This window comes from Arachis stenosperma, chromosome 1 (genome assembly GCF_014773155.1).
Source record: "Arachis stenosperma cultivar V10309 chromosome 1, arast.V10309.gnm1.PFL2, whole genome shotgun sequence".
Classification (NCBI taxonomy): domain Eukaryota; kingdom Viridiplantae; phylum Streptophyta; class Magnoliopsida; order Fabales; family Fabaceae; genus Arachis; species Arachis stenosperma.
The window spans coordinates 116,906,845-116,924,373 of NC_080377.1; the positions used below are offsets into that span (position 1 = coordinate 116,906,845).

General features: G+C 34.8%; 1 pseudogene; it reads right to left on the minus strand.

The window, feature by feature from the left end:
• Positions 1–16,366: 16,366 nt before the first annotated feature.
• On the minus strand, positions 16,367–17,529 carry LOC130984493 (eukaryotic translation initiation factor 5-like; annotated as a pseudogene).

Consider the following 17,529-nt stretch of genomic DNA (forward strand, 5'->3'; position numbering starts at 1 on the left):
ACATGATAACAATTAAAGATAAATTCCCAATCCCTACTATTGATGAGATTCTCAATGAGCTGCATGGAGCTAGGTTTTTCTCCAAAATTGACCTCAGGAGTGGGTACCATCAGATCAGAATGCGTGAAGAAGACATAAGCAAAACAGCATTCCGTACTCATATGGGTCACTATGAGTTTGTAGTGATGCCTTTTGGGCTTACTAATGCACCTTCCACCTTCCAAGCGACAATGAACAGGATTTTCCAACCATACTTGAGGCGATTTATTGCGGTATTTTTTGACGACATCCTGGTTTACAGCCCATCCCGAGAGGAGCATCTGGATCATTTAGTTCAAGCTTTACAAATCTTGAAAGAGAACCAATTTTTCGCCAAGCGTTCCAAGTGCACCTTCCTGCAACAACAAATTGAGTATTTGGGGCATGTGATTTCGGGCGAAGGGGTTAAGGTGGATCCAGCCAAAATTGAAGCAATTGTAGCGTGGCCTGTTCCTAAGTCTCTAAAACAATTAAGAGGCTTCTTAGGGCTGACGGGGTATTATAGGAAATTCGTGGCACAGTATGCGCAGCGAGTGTTTCCATTGACAGAACTTCTAAAGAAGAATGCATTCCAATGGAATATCGCTGCTGATCAAGCTTTCCATCAATTGAAGCAGCTGATGGTTCATACTCCAGTGTTGGCTCTCCCTGATTTCACACAGCCCTTCATAGTGGAGACAGATGCTTCGACTACTGGGGTTGGGGCAGTTTTATCCCAAGGAGGACACCCCATAGCCTACTTCAGCAAGAAATTGGGGGCTCGGTTATCTCAAGCATCCGCATACGTCCGAGAGCTATATGCAGTAACTCAAGCTGTTGCGAAATGGCGACATTACTTATTGGGGCGGAAATTTTTAATCAGAACTGATCACCAAGGTTTGCGGGAGCTAATGACGCAGGTGATCCTTACCCCGGAACAACAACACTACCTCTCTAAATTGCTTGGATATGAATTCGAGATTGAGTACCGCCCTGGGAAGTTTAACAAAGTTGCGGATGCGCTATCCAGGCTAGGGGATGATGAGCATCACACACAGCTCCAAGCATTCACAGCAGTGCAGTCCGATCTTTTACCAACCCTGCTCCAGGCTAATAACGAGAGTGAGGAGATGCTTCAGTTGCAAGAGAAGCTACAGAGGGGTACATTACCTCCTGAATATGTATTCAAGGATGGGCTGATGACATACCGCGGTAAAATTTGGGTTCCGAATGTTGCTAATATACGTGAGAAGTTGTTGCACCAGTTCCATTCAGCCTTGACTGCAGGGCATGGCGGTATTTTGAAAACGTATAAAGGATTGGGTGAGCTATTTTTTTGGCCGGGAATGCGCCAAGATGTGGTTCGATTTGTTAATCATTGTGTGGAGTGTCAGTGTACAAAGTATGTTACTGCCAAGCCACAAGGACTCTTGCAACCGCTTCCGGTTCCGGCAAAGCCCTGGGAGGACATTAGTTTAGACTTCATCACCAAACTACCAAATTCCAATGGTTTCACTGCAGTGTTAGTAGTGGTGGATCGGTTTAGTAAGACAGCACGAGTTGCGCCATTGAAGACGGGGTTTACTGCCAAAGTGGTCGCTCAGAAATTCATCAATTCCGTGGTGAGGTATCACGGCTTCCCAGCCACTATTGTCTCAGACAGGGACCCTCTCTTCCTTAGTCGTTTTTGGAAAGAACTGTTTCAGCATTGTGGTACTAAGCTGCTCTATAGCACGGCTTATCATCCTCAGACGGATGGGCAAACCGAGGTTGTTAATAGGACCCTGGAGCAATATCTGCGTGTGTTTACACATGCTCACCCAACCAAGTGGTCTGCCTACCTCAATTGGGCAGAGTTCTGTTACAATAATTCTTTTCACTCCACCATTGAAATGTCACCACATGAGGCCTTGTATGGGTTTCCTGTCAGAACTATACCCGGCTATATTAGTCACTCTTCTTTGGTCCAAGACGTAGATGATCTATTGCGAGTCAGGGAGATTCTTGACATGGAACTCCAATTTCGCCTCCAACAAGCCCAAGAACGCATGAAACGCCAAGCTGATTCTCATAGACGTGAAAAATCATTCAATGTAGGTGATTTAGTTCTCTTAAAGCTTCAACCATATCGGCAGGGGTCCATAGTGACACGAAGACATTTGAAGCTTGGTAAGAAATATTTTGGACCATTTAAGGTGCTCCAAAGAGTGGGAACTGTCGCTTACAAACTGGAGTTGCCAGTTGGAAGTGCAATTCATCCCGTTTTTCATGTTTCACTACTGAAGGAGTTTAAGGGTGAGTCTGTTGTGGCAGGAGGCATCAACGAGCTTCCTCTTTCTCTGCCTTTTGAACCAGTGCCGGTAGCCATTATTGACAGTAGAACCTTGCAGCTTGATGATGGGTCTCAGGATGTTCAAGTGTTGGTGGAATGGCAAGGAGCACCAAGAGAGGAAGCAACATGGGTGAGTTGGGCTGAGTTGGTGAGAATGTACCCTGCGGAAGACCTTGAGGACAAGGTCATTGTAATGGGGGGAGTGATTGATACGAGTAAACCCACTGGTAATGGGCCGAATACAGCAATTGCAGAACCGACAACTCATGATGGGCCGAATGTACCACTTGCAGATCCAACAAGCAAAAGAATAAGAAAACCACCTGTGTGGATGAAGGATTATGAAGGGTAATGTGAGGGTGCATCACAGGGGATTCTTATAGTATGCTGAGGTGGAGAGTTAGTTACAACAATAGAGAGAATGCATGTGTATAAGGGGAGAGGAGTGTAGTGGAGGAGGATAGGCATTTTCATATGGAAGGTTGTTATAGTAGTCTTCCCTGAGTCAGGGTTACTACTATTGTTGATTTACTACAATTACATTCTCACTGTTCCATTGATTACTGGATATTTTCCTGCATTGTTATATATCTCACTTGCTGAATTTGTTCTGGTGTGAATTGTCTTTTTGGTCACCTATTAGCATATGATTGGGCTCACGCTTGATGCCGTATTGAGTGACCATTTGGCATTTGAGGAAGCAAAGGGCAATAATGGAACTCCCTTCAAGGTTTAACTAAAAAGCATAACTCTATACTTTCCTTTACCTCCAATAAATACTTAACTTGATAGTTGCAAAGCAACAGATAAACTATAGGAAGGTTATCAGGTGTACTGGGAACATCGGTATTTCAGTTGTTTTAACCGTTGATCTAAATTATAAAAAATATATATAATATATATTAATTAAAATCAACGGTTAAAACAACTGGAACACCGATGTTCCTAGGTACACCTGATAACTTTCCTAAACTATATAAGTAGATACTAATAATTAATGAAGGTAACACTGTGACATGGTAAGTTGCGCATCTTCTTTTGGGACTTAGCTTATTATTATTAATTAACTTTCAATTTTGGTACACAACGAAGTGTCAATATAATATTACACATTAAATTATTTTCTCAAGAATTTTGCCATCCATACTAGACAAAGGATGTACTATTACTTTCTTGATGAACAAGTTGCATTGAAGGTACAAGTTTCTATTAACAAGTTGATCAACATTGCTTAATTAATTATGTATTATTGTGGAATAATGTCACTGTCACATTGAAGCAAACACTTACTTTTGCAAAAATAGAGGAGTTGTACTAGTAGATCAATGCTGTATATAAGTAAAATAAATAGACATAGATGCATTAATAGGAGGGCTATTGCATGTTACAACTAGGAGGGTTAGTAGTTAATATAAGCAAGGGGGGCCTTTATATATTAATTAAGGAATACAATAATTTAAGACATATATGGTCCTCAAGTTTTCTTTTAGTGGGTTTCCATAATATCCACCAATTAAAGGCTACTTAAGCAAAACTGAATACTATTTTATTTTAATTAAAGTTTAATTACTCTTAATCCTTATAATTTTGTGAAATTTTTTAATTAAGTTTTTATATTTTTTTAATTGAGTCTCTATATTTTTTTTTATTAGGTTCTTGCACTATTTTTTTTTTTAATTTGGTCCCTATTCAATTAAACCAATTACTGTGAAGAGAGATCTAATTAAAAAAAATTGGTGTAGAGACCAAATTAAAAGAAAAAAAATATAAATATCTAATTCAAAATTTCGCAAAACTATAAGGATTAAAGACTAGCAGAGTAATTAAAGCTTTGATTAATTTGCTTAGTGGACGCATTTGGTCCTAGAACTATGGGCCTTTAGGATAATTTTTGAGCAAATGTTGTTAGGTTTAGTTTGGACCCAACCCAAAAAAAGAGATTGTTAACGAGTGATGAGCATCGCAATCCTAAGAAAATGTGTGGTCGCCGCGGTTGGGAGCGGGGCCCAACTTCCAATAAGACAGTGATAGGCTTTCATCCTGTTAACACCCATTTCAGTTTTATCATATATTTAGTATTGTTTTAATTTGCATTTATAATAAGGTTTTAAAATGAAGCAATGAATATGGTAGTTGATCAGGCTCAACTAAATGTAGTTACTTTCTTAATTATTCTCTATTAGCATTTCGTCAGCTAAGTTTAATTAACTAATCATTTTCTCATATAAGAATGGATTATGGCTAGGGCCTAGGCTACCTTAATTAATTAACAAAATTTCTAATCCATACATATAATGAGAGAGACTTACTACAGGGCTGTTTTAATCCTACAATTGGGGACTGATCATGAGTGGACCATAGTCTACTTTTCGTCCTCAATCCAGTTAGCTATGTACTTGTGTATGTATGCATGGGTGGTAGCACTCCTTCGGCTAATCATTTTGGTAATAGATTCTTATTGTGTTATGTATTGGTGTTAGAATATAATTACAACCAATTAGTATTATTTAGTATATCTGAATATTTATTATAGGAAATTACGTTTTTATTATTATGATTTTTTTAGTACTTATAAATACTCTTTTATATTGCATTATTCGAAACAATTTGAATAAACGACTTGAATATACTCAATAATATACATTTTTTTTCAATTTAGTCACTTATTTCTAACATTATGAATGATTAGAGTGTATCCTATAGATATGTTTTTTTTTTAATTACAATACATAAATCAGAGGTTTAGAATTGTGGAGGAGAGAAAATTTATGGTAATTGCTACGTTACGATGATAAATTCATACGTACCAATATATTTAAAATACGGACAAGTAATAACAAGTCACGTGAAATTTATTTTTCACATCAGTATTTAATTTTTTTTTTTTTAAATATATATTATATCACCACTTTTACTAATACACCACTTTAATTAAATTAAAATAAAAATATTTTTTTATTTAATTTTATAAAAAGTCTTAAACATCCTTCTTTTATTTGATTAACAAAAATACTCTTTTAAATTAATCAAATTTTAGAATTCAATTAATCCTAATTTTATAGTTTCAAATAATTAAAACAACAAAACAAACACATATTAGAAAAACAAAAAATTCAAAATTGTTCTTCATCTATGTTAAACATATTAAAAAAACAAAAAATCAAAATTATTCTTCATCTAGGTTCAGAAACCCTCTCGTTCACGCCTCTGAAGGTTTCAGTATTCTTCATCTTCTTCTATCCTCTTCCTATCCTCTTTCTCTGCCTCTTAACCATTTCCAAAAATCTCCTTTTCTAGAATCCGTCCATCGGAAAGTTCAGAAACTTGCCGTCGTTGGAAGATCAACACTTCTCTGTCGTTACCTCGGGGTTCGACTCTAGGGTTCATACTTTGAGATCTTATTCGTGGAGAAGGATTCAGCACTTTCCTCTCAGCAGCACTGCGTGTTGTCCTGGAAGATTCGTGAGCGGCATGCTTAATTGGTTGGATAAGAATCGGTTCATTGTTTCTCTCGATTTGGAATTGGAGTCGTATCGATGAATTTCGTTTCCTGATTTCGGAGGTAACAATAGTGATGAGTTTGAATTGACATTAGAGGTTTTCAATAATAGTACTGTTTTAACTCTTTCCTAGTAGTCAATAGCAGAAATAGACATTTGGTTTAAATATGCATGTAATGTTACAAAGAATTTGATCCTTGTTACTTATGTAGCTTAAATATGTATTGTTCTTACCTTCTTGACTAAACAAATTTTTGTCTTTTTTAATGACTTTTAGTTTATCACTGTAAAATTGATGAGCGAACCAGAAAGTTTTAAGGAACTAAGACAGCGATGAAAGAAGGAAATACTTGCTATTTAATTTTTTGTTGATTGTCACTGTCAATCTTATATTTGGTTTAATATTTCTTCAATGGCATAGAACTAATTTTATTTTTTGTGCCTTAAAATACTAGTGAAGTCACTATCATAGTACTAAATATGCTTCAGGGATTTGGCCAATTTTAAGGGATAGGTTCTTGTCCTCGTCTATGTTTCACTTATTATTTTTTTTATTTCATGACTTCATAATAAAAATAATAATAATAATATATATTTCTAAATTTTGCATTTTTTCTCACTCATCTTCTTATGTAGTTAATGTCTTTATTTCCCTATTTTTGTGTTTTTACTCACTCACTTCACTTTCACACACACTCTCCTCTTTGCTGCTTCTGTCACAGCTCTTTAATTTTGCTCCATGAAATCGTTGCAACACTAAGCTTGCTCTTCTTCATGCAGTCACTCAAATCCTGTCTTGTGATCCTTTTTAGGTTTGATCCTCAATCTTTATTTTATTTTGTTTTCAGTATCTCAAGTGTGTATTCATTGACCAAAATTTGTAACTTTTTCTGTGATTCTCTGAGCTGTTATATTTTCTCTAAGTAGCATTTTCTGCTGTTTGCTTTAATTTTGGAACTGGATTTTGTCAATTATTTGATAACATTGACTTGAAGTAATTAACTGGCCCTTTAAATTTATTATTTTGAAAAAAAAAATTCTTTTTTTTGGGTGAGCTTGACTTATGTTATTTGTGGTGTTTGGTTTGGAATTTTGCTTGGTGTTTAACGTTTTATAATGGGTTGCTGTGTGAGTAGATATGTTGCAGTTCATCTTGGTCTTTTATCTTTAATGTGAAGCCTTTTAGTTGTTTTCTATAAAGTTTGGTAAACTGTGTGAAACCAGCTTCTCTTTCTGTCTTTGCTGTTTTGGTTGATTAGAACTATTGTAGAATTTCTCTGCCTTTATTTCATAGGGTTATTGTCCCGATCTATGACCAATAAGTCAATAACCCTATTGTAGAATTAAAAGTAGAAAGTGGAATTAAAAGTCAACAAAACAACGAATGGATATGGATACTTGTGCTGAGTAGATATGGATAATTGTGTTTTCAAATTCTATTTCTCTTTGCTATTTTAGGTGAAAGCTGAGCAAAACTGGTTTGATCGAAATGCTAACTCAGTTGAATTAGTCACTTATGGCTGGTCGCATTTTTTTTAAATAAGTAGGTTCACATAATTGATCTAGATTCTAAGATCAACAAGGTTTTGTCATGTTTAGGGTGCAAGAACCTTGATCTCAATGGCTAGAAACTATGGTGTTTAGGATAGGTAGTTAGAAAGATTAATACTTCTGAGATCCAGATCATGTTTAAACATTTTAAATATAATATTATGAATTTGATCTGATGGTATATAATCATGTTGTCTACCGTATGCTATGCTTTTACTGGTCGGGTGCGGTGCTTCCAAAATATTTAAGTATTTCTCTAATATCAGTAATTAGTGGTGCTGTTTTAATGGTTACAAGGTGGCCTGGTTTAGGAATTAGATAAACCAGGGTCTGTTTTATGGATGTCTTGCATGGCATTGAAGATATCAAAACCTTTGCTCCTGAAGGCTAATGAGTTCAAGTGTGTGAATATTTTTATTTCTCTAAGAAAGAACACATTGCAACTGTGCTTAACTAATGTATAATTGTCAGTGTGATGTGTACATATGGAAGTGTAGTCATTGTTGTCTTAGTCAACACATGGTTCAATGATTAACAGAACAATGTATTTTATTCAATTTGCTTCCAGAGTTGGCGTGTTTGGAGAGTCTTGAGATTTGCAGTAAAGTCACTAATTTTGGTATCAGTTTTCTAAAAGGTACTTTCCGTTTCCTTGTATTATTGTGGTGTTTTAGAACAATCAGGATTTTTTATTTTATAGGTTCAACCTAGCATTTTCATCTTCTTCCATGGATTTTTCTTTGTTTTCTGTTTTTATGTGAATATATGTTTATAATTCTGAATGCAGCTATCAACCAATCAGTTTGTCTTTTCCGGAAAAAAAATTCAGTTATATATCCAATCTTTCTTGTGCTTCATTTCTTTGATGTAGACTTCAGTTGTATAAATCATTCTTGGAAATGTCTCTTTATTTTTCCATTTGTCCTTGTAATTTCTGAAGTTGATATTGTTTATGTTAGTCAGTAGACATGTTGTAGAGTAAACTATAAACAGTACCGATATACAATACTAGCATCTCAGCTTGCCAGTTTGAATAGAATTCTTGAGTTTCAGTATTTCATAATTATCTATGCTTCATTAATTTTCGATGATGTCCTGGTTCATTTCAGGGTTGTAAAAGCTTTCCTTACTAAACTTGGAAGGGTGCCTTGTAACAGCTACATGCTTGGATTCTCTTGCAAGTTTAATTGCTTGATATACTTTTATGCTTATTATGTTGCTGATCTAGAAAATTGGTCGCTTTATTATATTTCCTAGAAACAATACAACTATACAACTACTAAACCTATAAACCAACCAACATATTTAAGGATATCCTTCAGTGGTGCCATTGTGAGAATGGTTGAATTCTTGTCTTCTCTCTCTGAAAAATTTAATTTGTACAATTTGTAGAGTTGAAGTTCAACAAAAGCAAGAAAAAGTTGCCATAAACAAGAATAAGAAGAGAAAAAGATGATACTTTTATTTGCAAAATAAATAACTTGAGTGGTTTATACACTCTGTTGTATAAATGTTATCCTCAATTATCAATACAACCTAAGATATTATCATATTGCAAGCTCAAAATTGCTTCACCAAAATTAATAATGAATGAAAGAATGATTAGAGAGAACTCAATAAAGGCAACCTCAAGTAGGAAGATCATTCTAACATTACAATGCACCCTTGAATTCTTCCAATTTGCCCTCGAACTGCAGGAAGATCAAAGAGTTCTAGCAGCAGTCCCATTGCTTCCCTCCTCTCTTCTACATCTCTTGTTAGAGATTTCACCACTGGTGATAAAAACTTGGTTTCTGCCATCTTCTCCTGCACAGTACTATTACATAAGATAACTAAGTAATTAACAACAATAAATACAGTCAATTTCACAAGAAATGTTGCCTTATTTTTAGAATTCTACCTTTGTCTCATCTTTGCCCGAAGACATATTTCATAACAATTGAATGATGTTAAGCTTCTCTTTTCCATAATCATATTCATAGAAAACTGGATTTTTTGGAGGAAAAAAGAAAAAAAAAAGAATAATCAGTTACACAAGTAGTAAACTGTAACTGGGAAACACATGATAAAGGAATTAACTTTATAAGAAACTAATGGAAAATTGAGAGCAAAAAAGGGAAAATCAATCACACATAGAAATTCAAGAAATTCAGAAGGAAATTGAATTGAACTTGTCGAGAAAATGCAAGGGATGACTAAGAAAACCGAGAAAACACCTAGAAGTTGAGCTTAGACTTCCACATGTTAAAAGTTGAGAACTTTTTGAGAAATCCAAACCAACAAGCAAAGAATAAGACCACCTCACTTCTTAATTCTTCTAATTCTCACTATTGAAGTTGATACAGAACGTAAAATAAGGGGTTGAAATTTGAGGTATGCATTATAACAAGAACAAGTCATTGTTTGATAGGAACTACCCATTAAATGTAAGATTGTATTATATGGTTGTCTTGTTATAATCTTCATGGACCTCACGATGATGAATTAAAAGTATACCAAAAACATACTCTTATGGAACTGATATAGTTCTATTCCTTTATGTATTAGTGTAATCACAAGTTACTCTCCCATCATTCTTTGTACCCAGCAAGGTTCTTACTTCTACCTGTGTTCCTTTTGTGGGTCTTATCTTTTCATTTGAGTCGCCTAAAAATACTTTCTTTTAATGTGATTTGATCTGGGTTTTGGTGGATCTTTGTGGATGAAGCTGCCTTTTGATATCTATCATTTGCTAACATAACTACATAAGTACAAATGCTTTCAATATTGATGCTTTGATTTGAAGATTTCTGCTTTGCTTCAGCATTATTATTCTTTGCCTACTTGAAGATTGTTGATCTCCTTACTTTATCTATATATAAATAATGTATTTTGATTAGTTTTCTTCCCGTTTATTGATTTTGATCCCCTTGTCTGTTTTGATTTTGCATCTGGAATCAGGAGTACATATTTAAATTATTAGTCTCTAAAATTTGAACTATTAGTCTCTAAAATTTGAGTTAAGTAATTTAGTATTTTTAACGATGATGTTTAGGATAAAATAAATTTTTATGATATATATGTAAAATTTTAAAGTTAAAAAATAAAAGAGTTTATTTATTATATTTATGTTTATTATGAATTTTTTATTTATAAATTATTTTATTTTAAAATATTTTATAAAATTTTAAAGAATTTAAAAAAATAAATTATTCTTCGTTATAAACATGTTTATTATAATTTTTTTAAGTTTTAAAAACTGTTTTAACATTCTTATGCACTAATAGCTCTTAGGTTTCATAGAATTTGATTGACCAATAATTTTAATAAAAAAAAGTTTAGTTCATTTTGCTTATTCCATTCTCCTAGCATTTAGTTAGTACCTAACATGTTAAAATTTTAAGTTCAGTCATGGAGAATGATGGCAAAGAGTCGTATAAGGATGGTGATCAATCTGAGGATTTAAGTGTTGAGTATAAGTGCAGTTCCGATGAAAGTGATGATATGGTGGATGTAACTGTAGATGAAGCAAAGGCAGATATAATTAATGCTGATGGTTTTGAAAAGTTGATAACTAATTTGACCATCGAAGACATATGGGGACTGGTGTTTGATACAAAATCTCAAGTTTTTGAATTTTATGCCAAATATGCCAAGTGTTATGGATTTGTGTCCCGAAAAGACTTGAAGACGGTGGATGCTAATGGCAACATTAATACAAGACAGTTGGTTTGCAATAAAGCAGGAGAAAGATATTGGAAGCACCTTAAAAGGGACAATCGGCAAAGGGAGCATAGGACAATTACTCGTGTCAACTGTAGGGCGAGGATTCGGTTCATTCGTCACTATAGAACGGGTAAGTGGAAAGTCAGTGTCTTTGAGAGTAAACACAATCATTCACTGTATCCACCTAAGTACAGACATCTTATTGCCGCGAATCGTGGGCTTGATGAGGCCGATAAAACACAAGTAGACAGCTTGCGAGCATATAGTGTTAAAAATTGCCACATAATGGGTTACATGGTTTCCCAAAAAGGCGAATATGATAAAGTGGGTTTTACCAGCAAATACTTACATAACCACATGAATAAGACTAGGCGTGGCAAAGTGAAAGACGGTGGTGCATTTGCTGTGTTGGCCTATCTATTTTCTAAGGCAGACAGTGACCCGTTATTTCTAGGAAAGTTCACCTTAAAGGATGGTAGGTTGGATAATTTGGTGTGGGCTGATGGAGAAAGCATTGTTGATTACGAATGTTTTGGCGATGTACTAGCTTTTGACACCACTTACAAGAAAAATGTCTACAACAAGCCCTTGGTCATATTTTCAGGGACCAACCACCATGGCCAGACAACTATCTTTGGATGCGCTTTGCTCTCAGATGAAAGGTCCAAAACTTTCAAGTGGGCACTGAAGAAATTTTCGGAAATCATGTCAGAAAAACTACCCGGAGGCATTGTGACAGACGAAGACCGTGCTATGAGAGAGGCTATCTTAGAAGTATTTCCTGGTATACCACACCACTTTTGTGCATGGCATCTCCATCGTAATGCGGTACAGAATATAAAAAACAAGCATTTTTGGGACGATTTTAGTGTATTATTGTATGGACAGTTTATCGTACAAATATTTGAACAGAGATGAAACGAGATCATATCCAAATACGGACTTGCCGAGAATGAATGGGTCTAGGGCATTTATAATGACAGAATAAAGTGGGCTACCGCATATTTGAGGGAGCACTTCTTTGGCCACATAAGAACTACATCACAGTGTGAGGGAATTCATTCATTATTGAAGAACTATGTTGACAGTAAAATCAGTCTCTTTGAATTCATGCATAAATTTAGTGAAGTACTAAGGCATTACTGAAACAACTATCTTACTGCTGACTTTGAAACCTGTTATAAGTTTCCTATTTTGACTACGTGCTTGGAAAATTTTGAGAAACAAGCTGCTGAACTTTATACTAGAAATATTTTCAAAATTGTGAAAGATGAGATAGAAGTAGCATGTGCCTTAAATATGACTGAATGCCCAAACAGTGGAGACACTGTTGAGTACAACACGAGTGAGTATTTTAATCAGCAATGGCAATTTAAAGTATCTTACAAAAAAGACAAGGACCTGTTTGCGTGTGAGTGCAGGCTATTTGAGACTTGTGGATTACCGTGCTCCTACATCTTTGGGGTCTTGAAGCATCGCAATGCAAAATGCGTCCCTACACCTCTTATCCTGAAAAGATGGACAAGAGATGCAAAGAGTGATTTTATTTGCTCAATTGGTGAGCAAGACACCGCTGATGATATAGTGCCCACACTTAGATGCGGTGCAATGGCATCTATTTGTTGGAAGCTTTGTGATATTTCTTACAAAAATTCAACCGACTATAGGGAAATCTCAGATGAGTTACTTAAGCTAATTTCGAAGGTGAAAAATAAAGGTGATGCACAAGCGAGGCTTTTCCCCACGTCAGTGCTAATAGGTGATCCAGCTGTTGTGAAGTCAAAATGGGCTCCAAGAAAGGTTCCAAAAGGCCAAAAGAGGTGAAGACGTTCGCATTGTGAGTCAAGCAGGCATTTCATTAGGACATGTCCATTACTCGCCAAGGAGGACTCCCCCGCCGAATACTCAAATGCTGAAGATGAACCAATGGTATTAATATAATGCCTTGCTTAATTAGTTACTTTATGCTTACCTATTATTTTAGTGTCTTTCACATAACTATTAAATAGTGCTATATTTTGAGCAATTTTTAAATTTTTTTTTTAGCAGGTTGAAGAATATGATGCCAATAAATAGACTCCCTCTCAGAATACAAAATCAGTAGAAAATACACCCATGCACAATAACAATAATTTTAAAGTAAGCACTTGTCCATGTTATACCATCTATCAAATTTATTGTCATTTCAATTCAAATTTACAACATTATTCTCGTAGTGCTTATATTATTTCTTATTATTCTATTACCAAAAATTCAAGGGTTGTGGAAGCAAGAAGTCTGTATCTAAATTGACAGAGACACCAAAGATTAGAGCAAATAGCAAAAAAAAAGTCGACAGAAGGTAACATTTCGCATATCTGATAATTTATATTAGATAATTCAAGAAGGAAACTTAAAGTCTTAATTTGAATTTAAATTATTTTAATCCAATACCATAAGTGCAACTAAGAGTTTAAGGGTGAGTGAGGCCAACACTTTGAGAAAAGTCTTACTCAACTCTAGCTTGTCTGACTAGTTTCTTTATTTATTTATTTTAAATTTTGTATCGTAATTATTTAAAAACTATGATTTATGTTTAGACCGAAGAAATCACTCTAACTCAAGAGACATTAAAAGATAAGACCCAACACATCAGGAATAGAAGTGACTGAAGTTCCAGATGCAGCCACAACCAAGATACCAGGATTGCCACAATATCCTATGCATCATTATCCAGTAGTCCTTCCTTATCAACCTTATGGTGGAGTCCTCCCTATTCCTTTTCATCCTGTTCCAAATGGCATGGCGTACTTCAACCAATATCCTTTTACTGTCGGAATTACATCATATCCTCAGTTTTTTCATGTCTCGTCGTATTCTAGTGGACCCAGTGATGCCAATACATGGGCTGGACTTTTGAATGATGTCATCAATAACAAAAAGCCATAGAGTTATAATCTATATATTATATTTTTAATTTATGCATGTTAAAATTGCTGATTATATCTCCCTTTCAAGTGCTTGTGCTATCAATTTATAAAAATTAGGGCTGGTTCATAAGGCTGTATCATTACAAATGTTGTCGACATTGTTTTTATTGTGTTATTGACGCTGATTTTGAATATATATATATATATATATATATATATATATATATATATATATATTGGAAGTTCGATGTTTGAGTTCTTTTTTTAAGTCAAACCATTACAAAAAATATGAAAACTTTTACAGGAGGGAAGAACTGGCCGAACTTGTGATGGTCACGTTTATATGATCGGTCACTGGTTCATTTTTTAACAAACTTGAGGATCATGAGAGTCCGTCTATTCTGAAGTTATCCTTGAGGCTTCAAGTTCTTTCACTGTGCTGTGTTGGATCTAAGGCTATCAATGATCCAGAAGGTTAGTTAATATGATCTTGATATGTTGAGCAAAAATTGTTGTAATTATCATTATTGTTATTGTTGTTGTTGTTATTATTATCATCATCATCAATGCTTTTTATAGGAAAACTCTAGTTACTAATGCTTTTTATATGAAAACTCTATCCCTATAGCACTTTGAATATTTGTATATTTACCAAATATTGCTCTGATATCTCTTAATAGTTGTGGGCTTTATTAAATCATAGTGATAAGACTCTCTATTTAAGTTGAATTTTTAAGACTACTTATAGTAGTGCTTGAGTTTATTCATCTAGAGTGGGCAATAACTTTAAATACTGTATCTTGGATGTTGCAGAATATTTGATAATTTTAAATACCTTACTGATTGTAGATGTAATTTTCATTATCCCACTCCCTTCTCTTTCTCCCCTCCTTTCTTTTTTCTCCCGCTTTTTCCTTTAATTCTCTGTACATTGATCAACTGTCATGGTTTTTATGGCAGTTTTGCTGCAAAAATCTCTAGATGCACCAGATTCTCAAGTTGTTGAAGATGCATTGAACACGCTTGTTCAAATGCATGCACTGGAAAAGACTACAAGGGGCTGTTATGAACCTACATTTTATGGACAATTGATAGCTAGTTGTCCTTTGTCATTTGATGCTTCTGTTCTAGTTCTGAAATTTGGGAATGCTGGTATGATACGTGAGGGTATATTGCTGGTATAATGATGGATACACAGCCTATACCTATTCTTCATCCAGGTGGTTGTTGGGGCTAGAATTGGTTCCATTATGTCTCTTGTGTGGTATTGGCTATGGAATGCTTTTATTCAGGATGCATATCAATCCTCTTTGTTTGTTAGGATCATTAGTTTATCGAGTTCTACAGGAATTTGCATTTGTTTTGTTGTATTTGTGATCCGTCATTGGCTTAAAGATGACTAAAACCACACTAAACCTGTTGTAGCATTGCACTAAATTGTGTTGGTTAATGAAATAACATTTTGTATATCAAGATTGAAGTATTTGTTATATATCAACAGAAGCAATGAGGGCAATACTTAGTTGTTTATCAAGATTGAACCTCTTCAGATAAGACAATACTAGTTAGAAGCAATGAGGATTAATCCAAAAACTACTGAAGTGCGTAATTAAGGTGTGAAACACATGATGACCTTTGTGATACATGTGCAAGGAGTTAGTTGCTCAGCTTCAGAATGATGAGACTAAGTCCAAAACACATTTAAAAGATAGTCCGAATTTCAACAACATTTATTCAAAGTTGGTACCAATCAAAGTCACATAAAAGCTTTCTCATCACTTTAGGAGTGTCACTGGTTGTGTGCAGTTAGGACAAGGTGATGCTACTTCTGCTGTAATGTCAAGTTCTGTTGTAAGTTGTAACCTAGTCAATCGAAAAAAATGGCTTCTTTTTGTTCAGTTTTGTTGAAATCCTAAAACCATAAAAGAATGCATCTCCATTTTACAACTACTTTCACTTCTCCATGTTTGTATTTTTATCCTTTCAAATATGGCAATGCCTAAGACTAAGAAGCAACAATAAACTGCAAAACTAACATCAGTGTTACATTTATATCTCATGGTTTTGCTTAAGAAGCAAGTACAAGCCATTTAAAACATCAAGAACCACTTACGTATTATATAGGAGAAGCAGAAACGACCAAAACCAGAGTTCTATAACATATAGCTAACTAGTTTAACCCTCCTGGATGGACAGCATTCTTATTCTGATTCATCTCTAAGAGAGAAACCAATTCAACAAACGAAAATCCTTAAAAGAAACACTGAAATCCACATTAAACCCTTGAATATGGAGTTCCACTAATTCAATAACTGAGGCAATTCCATTTAATAACTGACCACAAACTTTTATCATTCTTCCTCCGATTCTGATTCAGCATTCCGAAGCCAATCAATGAATGGTTGAGCATTCTTTCATACCTGAGAGTCCTTCTTATCACCCTTCAGTCCCTTTGAATACCAATGCACGACGTACTCTTCCTCCACCAAATCAACATCATAGAGAGCTTTCAGAATAAGTGCAACCTCATTCAACTCATTACTACCTTTCTTGTAATAGAACTCCTCAGCAGCATTGAGCAATAACAGCTGCGATCCCTCGTCATCTCCAGCAACTGCACCAGCAAGGTAATTCCTCTTGGTAGCTTCCTTTCCAAACACTTTTTTGACGCCATCAAATAATCCTTCAAGAAGTGCATTCATCTTCTCCTGAGCAGATATAGGAAATGCAGCAATATGTGACTACAATTCCTTCGCTGCAACACCTTTCTTCAAATATGCTTTCACTTCCCTAACCACAGTTGCATAGTTCACAGTGTCACCATTCTCAGAACCCTTGCATATCAGAGCATATCAGAATCAATATTCAAGATCATTAACAATCCTAAATCACAGTAATGACTAATGACTAATAACAACAATTGAAGAAGCAAGATGAAAATTTATATATTAACTAACCAATTAAAAGTTTAAAATAACAATTACAGTTAAAAAAATAAAAAAAATAAACTTCTAAAGGGAGCAGAGATTGTAGTATCGTTGTGAAAAATTCAACTCAACCAGGCTTAGTCAAGGGGGAAGATGATAAAAAGTGTTTCATTTTAAATGCAAAGATACACCAAATTCATGTCAAATTGCGTTAAAGGTAAACATTGTTTGACTTTGAAGGGTTATCAGTAAAATTTACTGAACTGCTCAAACATGAAGCAGTTATAGAGGGGAAAAATCAAAAAAATCATAAGAAAACAAGACAAACTCATCAAGGAAGATGGCTTTCTTATATACATATATACAGGAATAAAAAAATAATCACAAAAGGCAAAACAAAAACAATTGACAAAATAGTGTTAAACTATTTCATTGCATGCATTGGAACAAAAACTAAGTTGCTAATAGTAAATATTATTCATCCCAGAATACAACCCTCATGAGTCATGACCATACACCATATTGGCCTCAGTATCACTTCCATCGCTTGAACATGCCATGCTTCCAACGCTTGCCGAATTTGGCAT